General features: G+C 39.3%; 12 non-coding genes across 12 annotated transcripts; 7 read left to right on the plus strand and 5 right to left on the minus strand.

Annotated features, from left to right (window-relative positions):
* The first annotated feature begins 32 nt into the window (after positions 1-32).
* On the plus strand, positions 33-104 carry TRNAQ-UUG (transfer RNA glutamine (anticodon UUG)). The gene has a single exon. It is a non-coding gene; the product is annotated as a tRNA-Gln (tRNA).
* Positions 105-1,017: 913 nt separating this feature from the next.
* Positions 1,018-1,089, minus strand: TRNAQ-CUG (transfer RNA glutamine (anticodon CUG)). The gene has a single exon. It is a non-coding gene; the product is annotated as a tRNA-Gln (tRNA).
* A 2,378-nt stretch (positions 1,090-3,467) lies between these two features.
* On the plus strand, positions 3,468-3,538 carry TRNAQ-UUG (transfer RNA glutamine (anticodon UUG)). The gene has a single exon. It is a non-coding gene; the product is annotated as a tRNA-Gln (tRNA).
* Positions 3,539-4,778: 1,240 nt separating this feature from the next.
* Positions 4,779-4,850, plus strand: TRNAQ-UUG (transfer RNA glutamine (anticodon UUG)). The gene has a single exon. It is a non-coding gene; the product is annotated as a tRNA-Gln (tRNA).
* A 913-nt stretch (positions 4,851-5,763) lies between these two features.
* Positions 5,764-5,835, minus strand: TRNAQ-CUG (transfer RNA glutamine (anticodon CUG)). The gene has a single exon. It is a non-coding gene; the product is annotated as a tRNA-Gln (tRNA).
* A 1,724-nt stretch (positions 5,836-7,559) lies between these two features.
* On the plus strand, positions 7,560-7,631 carry TRNAQ-UUG (transfer RNA glutamine (anticodon UUG)). Its single transcript has one exon. It is a non-coding gene; the product is annotated as a tRNA-Gln (tRNA).
* A 907-nt stretch (positions 7,632-8,538) lies between these two features.
* On the minus strand, positions 8,539-8,610 carry TRNAQ-CUG (transfer RNA glutamine (anticodon CUG)). Its single transcript has one exon. It is a non-coding gene; the product is annotated as a tRNA-Gln (tRNA).
* Positions 8,611-8,869: 259 nt separating this feature from the next.
* TRNAQ-UUG (transfer RNA glutamine (anticodon UUG)) lies at positions 8,870-8,941 on the plus strand. The gene has a single exon. It is a non-coding gene; the product is annotated as a tRNA-Gln (tRNA).
* A 913-nt stretch (positions 8,942-9,854) lies between these two features.
* On the minus strand, positions 9,855-9,926 carry TRNAQ-CUG (transfer RNA glutamine (anticodon CUG)). Its single transcript has one exon. It is a non-coding gene; the product is annotated as a tRNA-Gln (tRNA).
* A 2,370-nt stretch (positions 9,927-12,296) lies between these two features.
* Positions 12,297-12,368, plus strand: TRNAQ-UUG (transfer RNA glutamine (anticodon UUG)). The gene has a single exon. It is a non-coding gene; the product is annotated as a tRNA-Gln (tRNA).
* A 1,230-nt stretch (positions 12,369-13,598) lies between these two features.
* On the plus strand, positions 13,599-13,670 carry TRNAQ-UUG (transfer RNA glutamine (anticodon UUG)). The gene has a single exon. It is a non-coding gene; the product is annotated as a tRNA-Gln (tRNA).
* A 913-nt stretch (positions 13,671-14,583) lies between these two features.
* Positions 14,584-14,655, minus strand: TRNAQ-CUG (transfer RNA glutamine (anticodon CUG)). The gene has a single exon. It is a non-coding gene; the product is annotated as a tRNA-Gln (tRNA).
* Between the last annotated feature and the right edge of the window lie 1,192 nt (positions 14,656-15,847).

The raw sequence follows: 15,847 nt of genomic DNA on the forward strand, positions 1-15,847 counted from the left end.
CTCATTGCCCTTATGAAGCTCTACTCAGCAAGGGTTCCATGGTGTAATGGTTAGCACTTTGGATTTTGAATCCAGCGATCTGAGTTCAAGTCTCGGTGGAACCTCTCTCTTGCTCTAACACACTTTGTCTCCTTGTTGTCTTAAATTATAGGCCAAAGATAGTAATATTCATAAGGTTAGTGGTGTAGGGTATTCATTTTCGCTCTCACTCTCTGGCATAACTTTTCATAAAAATCCACTTTTGTGCCTAGCACCTTAACCTTTATGCATTTTTTTTAAATGTATGAACAGTGAGGTCATTCTGAGTCGATGGGCAGATCTGCATCGGAAACATACATAAAAGATTTGAAATTTTCAAACTTAACTCAATGTTAAGAAACATGATCAATCTGTGACCCAATGGATTCTCTTTTTACTTGAAGATGCAGCAACAACATTAATAATACCATTTTGGGAAAAGCAGCTCTATTGTATCGCCATTCTCTTTCAAAATTGTTAAAGGGTTAATCCTATGAAAAGCGACCACATTCAGAATCAATGATATTAATCAAGCGTCTTAACAGTCTTTACATGTTTGTAAAATGAAGGTATCAGTTTGAGATGAAAAATAGAACGAAGAACACACTTTTCTTAATTCACAAAAGGCCTGAGGTGTATAAATACTGTTTGTACCGACCAAGGGCCCATTCGTGAATGTACTTACTTTAGTTGGATCATACCTTTCTTCAAAGAAGACATCCACAATAAACGATAAGGGAAAGGTTCGACTGATGGTAAACTCTTACAGAGATTTGAATGCAAATTATTGGATTCAACCTCCAGGGTGCTACCATTACACCATGGGTCTTTCACACCACAGAAAGTGGTGGGTTTCATTGTGGCTAAAGAGTGTCATCCATGGAAAATCTTTCTTTTTTCAAATGCACCCAGGGAATAATGCTATGAAAGTGGGCGACACAGCAGCGTCATTGCTATTAAAACAAGACACTGAGAGGAAAACAAACACAGTAATTCCCAAGGTCCCACCGAGATTTGAACTCGGATCGCTGGATTCAGAGTCCAGAGTGCTAACCATTACACCATGGAACCTACATACTTAGTGACATGATGAACGTCATTGCAGCAAAAAAAGAGCCTTTTAGAGAATGTATGCAATATTCTTTTATCTTATGCCTCCAGAGGAAGAATCCTATCCAAATGAGCTGTAAAGCAAAGAGTTTGCTATTGCGCAACAACCAACTAAACAGTTCCACATTTGCATAATATCCGTGGGCTAGGAATATGAGTTTGTTAAAATGATGCATGAGATCTCGATTCTCATTTCTGTTACAACTCTGTCAGGTTGCACCAGCAAGGGGCCCATGGTGTAATGGTTAGCAAAGAACATTACTGAAGGGCCCCTCGGCCAGCCAGAAAGCCAAAATGGAGAGAACGGGCATGAACTGGTTGTGAATGAGCTTCAAAATGCGTTCACAGGTAATTGAACTGGTGATCTCCTCAGTTTATACACCTGGAACTCCTGTCAATAGCAACAGTCGGCAGCTGGGTTGCCAGACATTTCGTCGAAAAAAATTTGTCGACAGGACAATTGGTCGAAACCATTTGGTCGAAAACCAAATGGTCGAATTGCTTTTGTTTTTTATTTTCACTTTCTTTTTGGGGGGGGGATTTGGGGGGGTCCCCCCAACCCCCTTTTTTTCTAAAAACCCCTTTTTTTCCCTAAACTACAACCTAAAAAATATATATATAAATAAATTAAAAAATCGACCATTTGGCTTTCGACCAAATTACGTCGACCAAATGTCTTTCGACGAAATGTCTTTCGACGAAATGTCCGGACAGCGGCAGCTGGTCTGTGTCAGTAATGGCAATTTGATTTTGCCATATTCACAACTCCCTAATAAATGAACAAAATGTTCCATTTGTAGGCACAGTTACATGCTATGGTATGTATACCATGCTTAATAACCACCATAGGAGGCTCAGAGCACCATCCGCATTCTTACGTACAAAACATGTAAGGAAATAATCAGATCTTTTGCTCTGCAGGAGTCAGGCTTCTTTAAAGCCTGACAAAGTGGCAGAGTGCCATTGTAAACTGAGGCATGATGAAACCATGCCCAAGAACCCAGGCAGGTTAAACCCTTCCACTCATGCCCCTAGGCCCACGGCCACGAACGGCCAGGTTCTATAGACATTGCAGCTGGCATGGATTATGGACACTTTTAACATAGGGTGGTTTTTCAACCTTATCTCCTCTGGGAGCAAAGCGCTGGACAGGGTTTCCTGTACGTTTTTGAGGTTCGCAGGGATCTATGTGTGGATGTTTCTTGGTGTGAAAAGCATGACACCTTTTGGGGTGACACCAGGCTCTTCTGGGAGTTAATTTACATAATCTCTACTTTCTATTTTATGTGACATGGGCTGCAGTTACATTGTTCTGTTAATAGAGGGCAACACAGAGGTCATAGTTCCAAACAGGGGTGCACGGTCTGCTTGCTAGCTTACAATTACAGTTCTATTTGGGATTCACCGCCTTTTCATAAACTGAGTACTCTTCCGGAGTATTTCTAACTTATGTAGGTGTTTTGGGGGTGTTACGTGCCTTTGTATGACTGCTGCAAACCATTTGATATTAGACATTGATTGGAAACGACATAAAAAATCCTGACACATATTGCAAGCGGACGTAAAATGACCTATATTAGCTAATATAAGTAAACAGACATCACTCCCCCCTCCCCACAAAAAGGGATGTATGCGTACACAAAAAATAAAGATGAAAAACAAGCAACTACTGCAGTTAAAATCTAAAAATGTAAATTCAGTTACATGATCATGACTCGGAAGGGGAAGTTAAAAAGGAAAAAAACACACGGTAGGAGAGAGGTTAGCTTTACATGCCATGAGGGAGGAAGAGGTCTTCCAAGCACTGTTGTGTATGTTGGTCAATCCCTCTGAAACGCAAAAGGAATGTGCACATAGAAATCAAAGCAGAGTCATCCAGAGAGACTATTTAATTCTTTTTTTTTCAAATTCTCAAAAGGAAGCTGCTATCAAATTGAACTATTCATCACAGCCACTGCTAGGAAATCTATGTGCATAAAATGACAATACACCCAAAGGAAAACAAAATATAGCTATAACATGTCAGATTACTAAATTCAGAGTCCAGCCTACTAACCATTAGACCATGGAACCTAAATACTTCCGCAAATGCTGAACTTCATTATGCCAAAACAGAGGCAGTCAGAAACAATATTTAATATTGCTTAATCATATGCCTCAAGAGGAAGAATTTGATCTACATGCTCTATAAAGCACAGAGATTGCTATAGCACAACGTCAATCGACAACATCGCTGTGTTTGTATGATATCAGTCAATTGGGACTATGAATCTGTAAAAATTGTAAATGTGCTCTATATTGCCATTTCTGATTCAACGCTCTCAGGTGCATCTTGCAAGGGTTCCATGGTGTAATGGTTAGCACTTTGGACTTTGAATCCAACATCCGAGTTCAAGTCTCGGTGGAACCGTTATCTTGCTCTTACACTCCATTTTCTAATTTCTCAAATTACAATTCAACAGAGTTAATATTCAGAAGTTCAGTCGACTCAGGTAGCCGTTTTCACACTCTCTCTCTCTCTGCACGACCTTACATTTAAATGCACTTTGGTGCCTGATACCAATACAGTGATGCAACTACATATCGTTAATGTACAATCCCTAAGGTCAATCAGAGTGGGCACCCAGATATCTCTCAGAAACATTTTCCACAGATGAATAATGTCCAACCTTAACTCTATGAAAAGAAAAATGTACACACTATGTGCAGTAGATTCTCTGCTCACTGGAACATGCAGAAACAACATTGATGTGAAAAGATTGGAAAAAAAGCCCTATTTTATTAACATTAAAAAATGTTATACAATTATTTTGGTGAATCATATTCACTTTCACAATCATTCCTATGTTTCAAGCAATTTGATGGTCTTATTAAATGTGTAAAAAATGTAATTCTTTGAGTTGACAAACTGTATGGAGAGCAAACTTTTTATAACTTACAAGAGTTATGAGTTCTAGAAAGTAGTGCATTTACTGATCAAGTGCCCTTGTTTAAATGTACTTACTTTATTTGGATCACACCTTTCTCGAAAGAAGAAATAAACTCTAAATTATCAGGAAACAATTCAACTGATTTTAGGGGCCTCCTGGGCTTTCAATGCAAATCGCTGAGATCAAAAGCCAGTTTAATAGCCATTATACCTTGGAGCTTTGGAGATATGAGAGTGGGCAGTTTCTTTGTGGCAAAAGAGAGTCATCCCCAGAAACTATTCATATTCTTTGGTCAAAGAAGACTGCCATCAAAGTGGGCTGTAAAGCAAAGCTATTGCTGTTATATCTATCTGCAAATGAAAGGCAACTCTAAAAGAGAAGCAGCCCCAAGGTCCCACCAAGACTTGAAATCGGATCGCTGGATTCAGAGTCCAGAGTACTAACCATTACTCCATGGAACCCACATATTCAGTAGCATGATGCACTTCATTCTGGAAAAACAGAGCACATCAGAGAAAATATGTAATATTCCTATATCATTAGACTCCAGAGGAAGAATTTGATCCAAATGAGACATGAAGCCAATACTTTGCGATTGCACAGCATCCAACAGCAACAGTGCTGCTTCGATATAATATCAGTAAACGGTTACTATAGGTCAGTAAAAATCTTGACTGTGCCCTATATTCTCATTGCCCTTATGAAGCTCTGCTCAACAAGGGTTCCATGGTGTAATGGTTAGCACTTTGGACTTTGAATCCAGCGATCCGAGTTCAAGTCTCGGTGGAACCTCTCTCTTGCTCTAACACACTTTGTCTCCTTGTTGTCTTAAATTATACGCCAAAGATAGTAATATTCATAAGGTTAGTGGTGTAGGGTATTCATTTTCGCTCTCACTCTCTGGCATAACTTTTCATAAAAATCCACTTTTGTGCCTAGCACCTTAACCTTTATGCATTTTTTTTAAATGTATGAACAGTGAGGTCATTCTGAGTCGATGGGCAGATCTGCATCGGAAACATACATAAAAGATTTGAAATTTTCAAACTTAACTCAATGTTAAGAAACATGATCAATCTGTGACCCAATGGATTCTCTTTTTACTTGAAGATGCAGCAACAACATTAATAATACCATTTTGGGAAAAGCAGCTCTATTGTATCGCCATTCTCTTTCAAAATTGTTAAAGGGTTAATCCTATGAAAAGCGACCAGATTCAGAATCAATGATATTAATCAAGCGTCTTAACAGTCTTTACATGTTTGTAAAATGAAGGTATCAGTTTGAGATGAAAAATAGAACGAAGAACACACTTTTCATAATTCACAAAAGGCCTGAGGTGTATAAATACTGTTTGTACCGACCAAGGGCCCATTCGTGAATGTACTTACTTTAGTTGGATCATACCTTTCTTCAAAGAAGACATCCACAATAAACGATGAGGGAAAGGTTCGACTGATGGTAAACTCTTACAGAGATTTGAATGCAAATTATTGGATTCAACCTCCAGGGTGCTACCATTACACCATGGGTCTTTCACACCACAGAAAGTGGTGGGTTTCATTGTGGCTAAAGAGCGTCATCCATGGAAAATCTTTCTTTCTTCAAATGCACCCAGGGAATAATGCTACGAAAGTGGGCGACACAGCAGCGTCATTGCTATTAAAACAAGACACTGAGAGGAAAACAAACACAGTAATTCCCAAGGTCCCACCGAGATTTGAACTCGGATCGCTGGATTCAGAGTCCAGAGTGCTAACCATTACACCATGGAACCTACATACTTAGTGACACGATGAACGTCATTGCAGCAAAAAAAGAGCCTTTTAGAGAATGTATGCAATATTCTTTTATCTTATGCCTCCAGAGGAAGAATCCTATCCAAATGAGCTGTAAAGCAAAGAGTTTGCTATTGCGCAACAACCAACTAAACAGTTCCACATTTGCATAATATCCGTGGGCTTGGAATATGAGTTTGTTAAAATGATGCATGAGATCTCGATTCTCATTTCTGTTACAACTCTGTCAGGTTGCACCAGCAAGGGGCCCATGGTGTAATGGTTAGCAAAGAACATTACTGAAGGGCCCCTCGGCCAGCCAGAAAGCCAAAATGGAGAGAACGGGCATGAACTGGTTGTGAATGAGCTTCAAAATGCGTTCACAGGTAATTGAACTGGTGATCTCCTCAGTTTATACACCTGGAATACACAAACGGCCAGGTTCTATAGACAGGGCAGCTGGCATGGATTATGGACACTTTTAACATAGGGTGGTTTTTCAGCCTTATCTCCTCTGGGAGCAAAGCGCTGGACAGGGTTTCCTGTACGTTTTTGAGGTTTGCAGGGATCTATGTGTGGATGTTTCTTGGTGTGAAAAGCATGACACCTTTTGGGGTGACACCATGCTCTTCTGGGAGTTAATTTACATAATCTCTACTTTCTATTTTATGTGACATGGGCTGCAGTTACATTTTTCTGTTAATAGAGGGCAACACACAGGTCATAGTTCCAAACAGGGGTGCACGGTCTGCTTGCTAGCTTGCATTTACAGTTCTATTTGGGATTCAACGCCTTTTCATAAACTGAGTACTCTTCCGGAGTATTTCTAACTTATGTAGGTGTTTTGGGGGTGTTACGTGCCTTTGTATGACTGCTGCAAACCACTTGATATTAGACATTGATTGGAAACGACATAAAAAATCCTGACACATATTGTAAGCGGACATAAAATGACCTATATTAGCTAATATAAGTAAACAGACATCACTCCCCCCTCCCCACAAAAAGGGATGTATGCGTACACAAAAAATAAAAATGAAAAACAAGCAACTACTGCAGTTAAAATCTAAAAATGTAAATTCAGTTACATGATCATGACTCGGAAGGGGAAGTTAAAAAGTAAAAAAACACACGGTAGGAGAGAGGTTAGCTTTACATGCCATGAGGGAGGAAGAGGTCTTCCAAGCACTGTTGTGTATGTTGGTCAATCCCTCTGAAACGCAAAAGTGATGTGCACATAGAAATCAAAGCAGAGTCATCCAGAGAGACTATTTAATTCTTTTTTTTTCAAATTCTCAAAAGGAAGCTGCTATCAAATTGAACTATTCATCACAGCCACTGCTAGGAAATCTATGTGCATAAAATGACAATACACCCAAAGGAAAACAAAATATAGCTATAACATGTCAGATTACTAAATTCAGAGTCCAGCCTACTAACCATTAGACCATGGAACCTAAATACTTCCACAAATGCTGAACTTCATTATGCCAAAACAGAGGCAGTCAGAAACAATATTTAATATTGCTTAATCATATGCCTCAAGAGGAAGAATTTGATCTACATGCTCTATAAAGCACAGAGATTGCTATAGCACAACGTCAATCGACAACATCGCTGTGTTTGTATGATATCAGTCAATTGGGACTATGAATCTGTAAAAATTGTAAATGTGCTCTATATTGCCATTTCTGATTCAACGCTCTCAGGTGCATCTTGCAAGGGTTCCGTGGTTTAATGGTTAGCACTTTGGACTTTGAATCCAGCGATCCGAGTTCAAGTCTCGGTGGAACCGTTATCTTGCTCTTACACTCCATTTTCTAATTTCTCAAATTACAATTCAACAGAGTTAATATTCAGAAGTTCAGTCGACTCAGGTAGCCGTTTTCACACTCTCTCTCTCTCTGCACGACATTACATTTAAATGCACTTTGGTGCCTGATACCAATACAGTGATGCAACTACATATCGTTAATGTACAATCCCTAAGGTCAATCAGAGTGGGCACCCAGATATCTCTCAGAAACATTTTCCACAGATGAATAATGTCCAACCTTAACTCTATGAAAAGAAAAATGTACACTCTATGTGCAGTAGATTCTCTGCTCACTGGAACATGCAGAAACAACATTGATGTGAAAAGATTGGAAAAAGCCCTATTTTATTAACATTAAAAAATGTTATACAATTATTTTGGTGAATCATATTCACTTTCACAATCATTCCTATGTTTCAAGCAATTTGATAGTCTTATTAAATGTGTAAAAAATGTAATTCTTTGAGTTGACAAACTGTATGGAGAGCAAACTTTTTATAACTTACAAGAGTTATGAGTTCTAGAAAGTAGTGCATTTACTGATCAAGTGCCCTTGTTTAAATGTACTTACTTTATTTGGATCACACCTTTCTCGAAAGAAGAAATAAACTCTAAATTATCAGGAAACAATTCAACTGATTTTAGGGGCCTCCTGGGCTTTCAATGCAAATCGCTGAGATCAAAAGCCAGTTTAATAGCCATTATACCTTGGAGCTTTGGAGATATGAGAGTGGGCAGTTTCTTTGTGGCAAAAGAGAGTCATCCCCAGAAACTATTAATATTCTTTGGTCAAAGAAGACTGCCATCAAAGTGGGCTGTAAAGCAAAGCTATTGCTGTTATATCTATCTGCAAATGAAAGGCAACTCTAAAAGAGAAGCAGCCCCAAGGTCCCACCGAGACTTGAACTCGGATCGCTGGATTCAGAGTCCAGAGTGCTAACCATTACTCCATGGAACCCACATATTCAGTAACATGATGCACTTCATTCTGGAAAAACAGAGCACATCAGAGAAAATATGTAATATTCCTATATCATTAGACTCCAGAGGAAGAATTTGATCCAAATGAGACATGAAGCCAATACTTTGCGATTGCACAGCATCCAACAGCAACAGTGCTGCTTCGATATAATATCAGTAAACGGTTACTATAGGTCAGTAAAAATCTTGACTGTGCCCTATATTCTCATTGCCCTTATGAAGCTCTGCTCAACAAGGGTTCCATGGTGTAATGATTAGCACTTTGGACTTTGAATCCAGCGATCCGAGTTCAAGTCTCGGTGGAACCTCTCTCTTGCTCTAACACACTTTGTCTCCTTGTTGTCTTAAATTATAGGCCAAAGATAGTAATATTCATAAGGTTAGTGGTGTAGGGTATTCATTTTCGCTCTCACTCTCTGGCATAACTTTTCATAAAAATCCACTTTTGTGCCTAGCACCTTAACCTTTATGCATTTTTTTTAAATGTATGAACAGTGAGGTCATTCTGAGTCGATGGGCAGATTTGCATCGGAAACATACATAAAAGATTTGAAATTTTCAAACTTAACTCAATGTTAAGAAACATGATCAATCTGTGACCCAATGGATTCTCTTTTTACTTGAAGATGCAGCAACAACATTAATAATACCATTTTGGGAAAAGCAGCTCTATTGTATCGCCATTCTCTTTCAAAATTGTTAAAGGGTTAATCCTATGAAAAGCGACCACATTCAGAATCAATGATATTAATCAAGCGTCTTAACAGTCTTTACATGTTTGTAAAATGAAGGTATCAGTTTGAGATGAAAAATAGAACGAAGAACACACTTTTCTTAATTCACAAAAGGCCTGAGGTGTATAAATACTGTTTGTACCGACCAAGGGCCCATTCGTGAATGTACTTACTTTAGTTGGATCATACCTTTCTTCAAAGAAGACATCCACAATAAACGATAAGGGAAAGGTTCGACTGATGGTAAACTCTTACAGAGATTTGAATGCAAATTATTGGATTCAACCTCCAAGGTGCTACCATTACACCATGGGTCTTTCACACCACAGAAAGTGGTGGGTTTCATTGTGGCTAAAGAGCGTCATCCATGGAAAATCTTTCTTTCTTCAAATACACCCAGGGAATAATGCTATGAAAGTGGGCGACACAGCAGCGTCATTGCTATTAAAACAAGACACTGAGAGGAAAACAAACACAGTAATTCCCAAGGTCCCACCGAGATTTGATCTCGGATCGCTGGATTCAGAGTCCAGAGTGCTAACCATTACACCATGGAACCTACATACTTAGTGACATGATGAACGTCATTGCAGCAAAAAAAGAGCCTTTTAGAGAATGTATGCAATATTCTTTTATCTTATGCCTCCAGAGGAAGAATCCTATCCAAATGAGCTGTAAAGCAAAGAGTTTGCTATTGCGCAACAACCAACTAAACAGTTCCACATTTGCATAATATCCGTGGGCTAGGAATATGAGTTTGTTAAAATGATGCATGAGATCTCGATTCTCATTTCTGTTACAACTCTGTCAGGTTGCACCAGCAAGGGGCCCATGGTGTAATGGTTAGCAAAGAACATTACTGAAGGGCCCCTCGGCCAGCCAGAAAGCCAAAATGGAGAGAACGGGCATGAACTGGTTGTGAATGAGCTTCAAAATGCGTTCACAGGTAATTGAACTGGTGATCTCCTCAGTTTATACACCTGGAACTCCTGTCAATAGCAACAGTCGGCAGCTGGGTTGCCAGACATTTCGTCGAAAAAAATTTGTCGACAGGACAATTGGTCGAAAACATTTGGTCGAAAACCAAATGGTCGAATTGCTTTTGTTTTTTATTTTCACTTTTTTTTTGGGGAGGGGGTTTGGGGGGGTCCCCCAACCCCCTTTTTTTCTAAAAACCCCTTTTTTTCCCTAAACTACAACCTAAAAAATATATATATAAATAAATTAAAAAATCGACCATTTGGCTTTCGACCAAATTACGTCGACCAAATGTCTTTCGACGAAATGTCTTTCGACGAAATGTCCGGACAGCGGCAGCTGGTCTGTGTCAGTAATGGCAATTTGATTTTGCCATTTTCACAACTCCCTAATAAATGAACAAAATGTTCCATTTGTAGGCACAGTTACATGCTATGGTATGTATACCATGCTTAATAACCACCATAGGAGGCTCAGAGCACCATCCGCATTCTTACGTACAAAACATGTAAGGAAATAATCAGATCTTTTGCTCTGCAGGAGTCAGGCTTCTTTAAAGCCTGACAAAGTGGCAGAGTGCCATTGTAAACTGAGGCATGATGAAACCATGCCCAAAAACCCAGGCAGGTTAAACCCTTCCACTCATGCCCCTAGGCCACGAACGGACAGGTTCTATAGACAGGGCAGCTGGCATGGATTATGGACACTTTTAACATAGGGTGGTTTTTCAGCCTTATCTCCTCTGGGAGCAAAGCGCTGGACAGGGTTTCCTGTACGTTTTTGAGGTTTGCAGGGATCTATGTGTGGATGTTTCTTGGTGTGAAAAGCATGACACCTTTTGGGGTGACACCATGCTCTTCTGGGAGTTAATTTACATAATCTCTACTTTCTATTTTACGTGACATGGGCTGCAGTTACATTGTTCTGTTAATAGAGGGCAACACACAGGTCATAGTTCCAAACAGGGGTGCACGGTCTGCTTGCTAGCTTACATTTACAGTTCTATTTGGGATTCACCGCCTTTTCATAAACTGAGTACTCTTCCGGAGTATTTCTAACTTATGTAGGTGTTTTGGGGGTGTTACGTGCCTTTGTATGACTGCTGCAAACCACTTGATATTAGACATTGATTGGAAACGACATAAAAAATCCTGACACATATTGTAAGCGGACATAAAATGACCTATATTAGCTAATATAAGTAAACAGACATCACTCCCCCCTCCCCACAAAAAGGGATGTATGCGTACACAAAAAATAAAAATGAAAAACAAGCAACTACTGCAGTTAAAATCTAAAAATGTAAATTCAGTTACATGATCATGACTCGGAAGGGGAAGTTAAAAAGTAAAAAAACACACGGTAGGAGAGAGGTTAGCTTTACATGCCATGAGGGAGGAAGAGGTCTTCCAAGCACTGTTGTGTATGTTGGTCAATCCCTCTGAAACGCAAAAGGGATGTGCACATAGAAATCAAAGCAGAGTCATCCAGAGAGACTATTTAATTCTTTTTTTTTCAAATTCTCAAAAGGAAGCTGCTATCAAATTGAACTATTCATCACAGCCACTGCTAGGAAATCTATGTGCATAAAATGACAATACACCCAAAGGAAAACAAAATATAGCTATAACATGTCAGATTACTAAATTCAGAGTCCAGCCTACTAACCATTAGACCATGGAACCTAAATACTTCCGCAAATGCTGAACTTCATTATGCCAAAACAGAGGCAGTCAGAAACAATATTTAATATTGCTTAATCATATGCCTCAAGAGGAAGAATTTGATCTACATGCTCTATAAAGCACAGAGATTGCTATAGCACAACGTCAATCGACAACATCGCTGTGTTTGTATGATATCAGTCAATTGGGACTATGAATCTGTAAAAATTGTAAATGTGCTCTATATTGCCATTTCTGATTCAACGCTCTCAGGTGCATCTTGCAAGGGTTCCATGGTGTAATGGTTAGCACTTTGGACTTTGAATCCAACGATCCGGGTTCAAGTCTCGGTGGAACCGTTATCTTGCTCTTACACTCCATTTTCTAATTTCTCAAATTACAATTCAACAGAGTTAATATTCAGAAGTTCAGTCGACTCAGGTAGCCGTTTTCACACTCTCTCTCTCTCTGCACGACATTACATTTAAATGCACTTTGGTGCCTGATACCAATACAGTGATGCAACTACATATCGTTAATGTACAATCCCTAAGGTCAATCAGAGTGGGCACCCAGATATCTCTCAGAAACATTTTCCACAGATGAATAATGTCCAACCTTAACTCTATGAAAAGAAAAATGTACACACTATGTGCAGTAGATTATCTGCTCACTGGAACATGCAGAAACAACATTGATGTGAAAAGATTGGAAAAAGCCCTATTTTATTAACATTAAAAAATGTTATACAATTATTTTGGTGAATCATATTCACTTTCACAATCATTCCTATGTTTCAAGCAATTTGATGGTCTTATTAAATGTGTAAAAAATGTAATTCTTTGAGTTGACAAACTGTATGGAGAGCAAACTTTTTATAACTTACAAGAGTTATGAGTTCTAGAAAGTAGTGCATTTACTGATCAAGTGCCCTTGTTTAAATGTACTTACTTTATTTGGATCACACCTTTCTCGAAAGAAGAAATAAACTCTAAATTATCAGGAAACAATTCAACTGATTTTAGGGGCCTCCTGGGCTTTCAATGCAAATCGCTGAGATCAAAAGCCAGTTTAATAGCCATTATACCTTGGAGCTTTGGAGATATGAGAGTGGGCAGTTTCTTTGTGGCAAAAGAGAGTCATCCCCAGAAACTATTAATATTCTTTGGTCAAAGAAGACTGCCATCAAAGTGGGCTGTAAAGCAAAGCTATTGCTGTTATATCTATCTGCAAATGAAAGGCAACTCTAAAAGAGAAGCAGCCCCAAGGTCCCACCGAGACGGATCGCTGGATTCAGAGTCCAGAGTGCTAACCATTACACCATGGAACCCACATATTCAGTAACATGATGCACTTCATTCTGGAAAAACAGAGCACATCAGAGAAAATATGTAATATTCCTATATCTTTAGACTCCAGAGGAAGAATTTGATCCAAATGAGACATGAAGCCAATACTTTGCGATTGCACAGCATCCAACAGCAACAGTGCTGCTTCGATATAATATCAGTAAACGGTTACTATAGGTCAGTAAAAATCTTGACTGTGCCCTATATTCTCATTGCCCTTATGAAGCTCTACTCAGCAAGGGTTCCATGGTGTAATGGTTAGCACTTTGGATTTTGAATCCAGCGATCTGAGTTCAAGTCTCGGTGGAACCTCTCTCTTGCTCTAACACACTTTGTCTCCTTGTTGTCTTCAATTATAGGCCAAAGATAGTAATATTCATAAGGTTAGTGGTGTAGGGTATTCATTTTCGCTCTCACTCTCTGGCATAACTTTTCATAAAAATCCACTTTTGTGCCTAGCACCTTAACCTTTATGCATTTTTTTTAAATGTATGAACAGTGAGGTCATTCTGAGTCGATGGGCAGATCTGCATCGGAAACATACATAAAAGATTTGAAATTTTCAAACTTAACTCAATGTTAAGAAACATGATCAATCTGTGACCCAATGGATTCTCTTTTTACTTGAAGATGCAGCAACAACATTAATAATACCATTTTGGGAAAAGCAGCTCTATTGTATCGCCATTCTCTTTCAAAATTGTTAAAGGGTTAATCCTATGAAAAGCGACCACATTCAGAATCAATGATATTAATCAAGCGTCTTAACAGTCTTTACATGTTTGTAAAATGAAGGTATCAGTTTGAGATGAAAAATAGAACGAAGAACACACTTTTCTTAATTCACAAAAGGCCTGAGGTGTATAAATACTGTTTGTACAGACCAAGGGCCCATTCGTGAATGTACTTACTTTAGTTGGATCATACCTTTCTTCAAAGAAGACATCCACAATAAACGATAAGGGAAAGGTTCGACTGATGGTAAACTCTTACAGAGATTTGAATGCAAATTATTGGATTCAACCTCCAGGGTGCTACCATTACACCATGGGTCTTTCACACCACAGAAAGTGGTGGGTTTCATTGTGGCTAAAGAGCGTCATCCATGGAAAATCTTTCTTTTTTCAAATACACCCAGGGAATAATGCTATGAAAGTGGGCGACACAGCAGCGTCATTGCTATTAAAACAAGACACTGAGAGGAAAACAAACACAGTAATTCCCAAGGTCCCACCGAGATTTGAACTCGGATCGCTGGATTCAGAGTCCAGAGTGCTAACCATTACACCATGGAACCTACATACTTAGTGACATGATGAACGTCATTGCAGCAAAAAAAGAGCCTTTTAGAGAATGTATGCAATATTCTTTTATCTTATGCCTCCAGAGGAAGAATCCTATCCAAATGAGCTGTAAAGCAAAGAGTTTGCTATTGCGCAACAACCAACTAAACAGTTCCACATTTGCATAATATCCGTGGGCTAGGAATATGAGTTTGTTAAAATGATGCATGAGATCTCGATTCTCATTTCTGTTACAACTCTGTCAGGTTGCACCAGCAAGGGGCCCATGGTGTAATGGTTAGCAAAGAACATTACTGAAGGGCCCCTCGGCCAGCCAGAAAGCCAAAATGGAGAGAACGGGCATGAACTGGTTGTGAATGAGCTTCAAAATGCGTTCACAGGTAATTGAACTGGTGATCTCCTCAGTTTATACACTTGGAACTCCTGTCAATAGCAACAGTCGGCAGCTGGGTTGCCAGACATTTCGTCGAAAAAAATGTGTCGACAGGACAATTGGTCGAAACCATTTGGTCGAAAACCAAATGGTCGAATTGCTTTTGTTTTTTATTTTCACTTTTTTTTTGGGGGGGGGATTTGGGGGGGTCCCCCAACCCCCTTTTTTTCCCTAAACTACAACCTAAAAAATATATATATAAATAAATTAAAAAATCGACCATTTGGCTTTCGACCAAATTACGTCGACCAAATGTCTTTCGACGAAATGTCTTTCGACGAAATGTCCGGACAGCGGCAGCTGGTCTGTGTCAGTAATGGCAATTTGATTTTGCCATATTCACAACTCCCTAATAAATGAACAAAATGTTCCATTTGTAGGCACAGTTACATGCTATGGTATGTATACCATGCTTAATAACCACCATAGGAGGCTCAGAGCACCATCCGCATTCTTACGTACAAAACATGTAAGGAAATAATCAGATCTTTTGCTCTGCAGGAGTCAGGCTTCTTTAAAGCCTGACAAAGTGGCAGAGTGCCATTGTAAACTGAGGCATGATGAAACCATGCCAAAGAACCCAGGCAGGTTAAACCCTTCCACTCATGCCCCGAATGGCCACGAACGGCCAGGTTCTATAGGCAGGGCAGCTGGCATGGATTATGGACACTTTTAACATAGGGTGGTTTTTCAACCTTATCTCCTCTGGGAGCAAAGCGCTGGACAGGGTTTCCTGTACGTTTTTGAGGTTC

The sequence above is a fragment of the Ambystoma mexicanum genome, chromosome 5p (genome assembly GCF_040938575.1).
Source record: "Ambystoma mexicanum isolate Mex_15411 chromosome 5p, UKY_AmexF1_1, whole genome shotgun sequence".
NCBI classification, from domain to species: Eukaryota; Metazoa; Chordata; class Amphibia; order Caudata; family Ambystomatidae; genus Ambystoma; species Ambystoma mexicanum.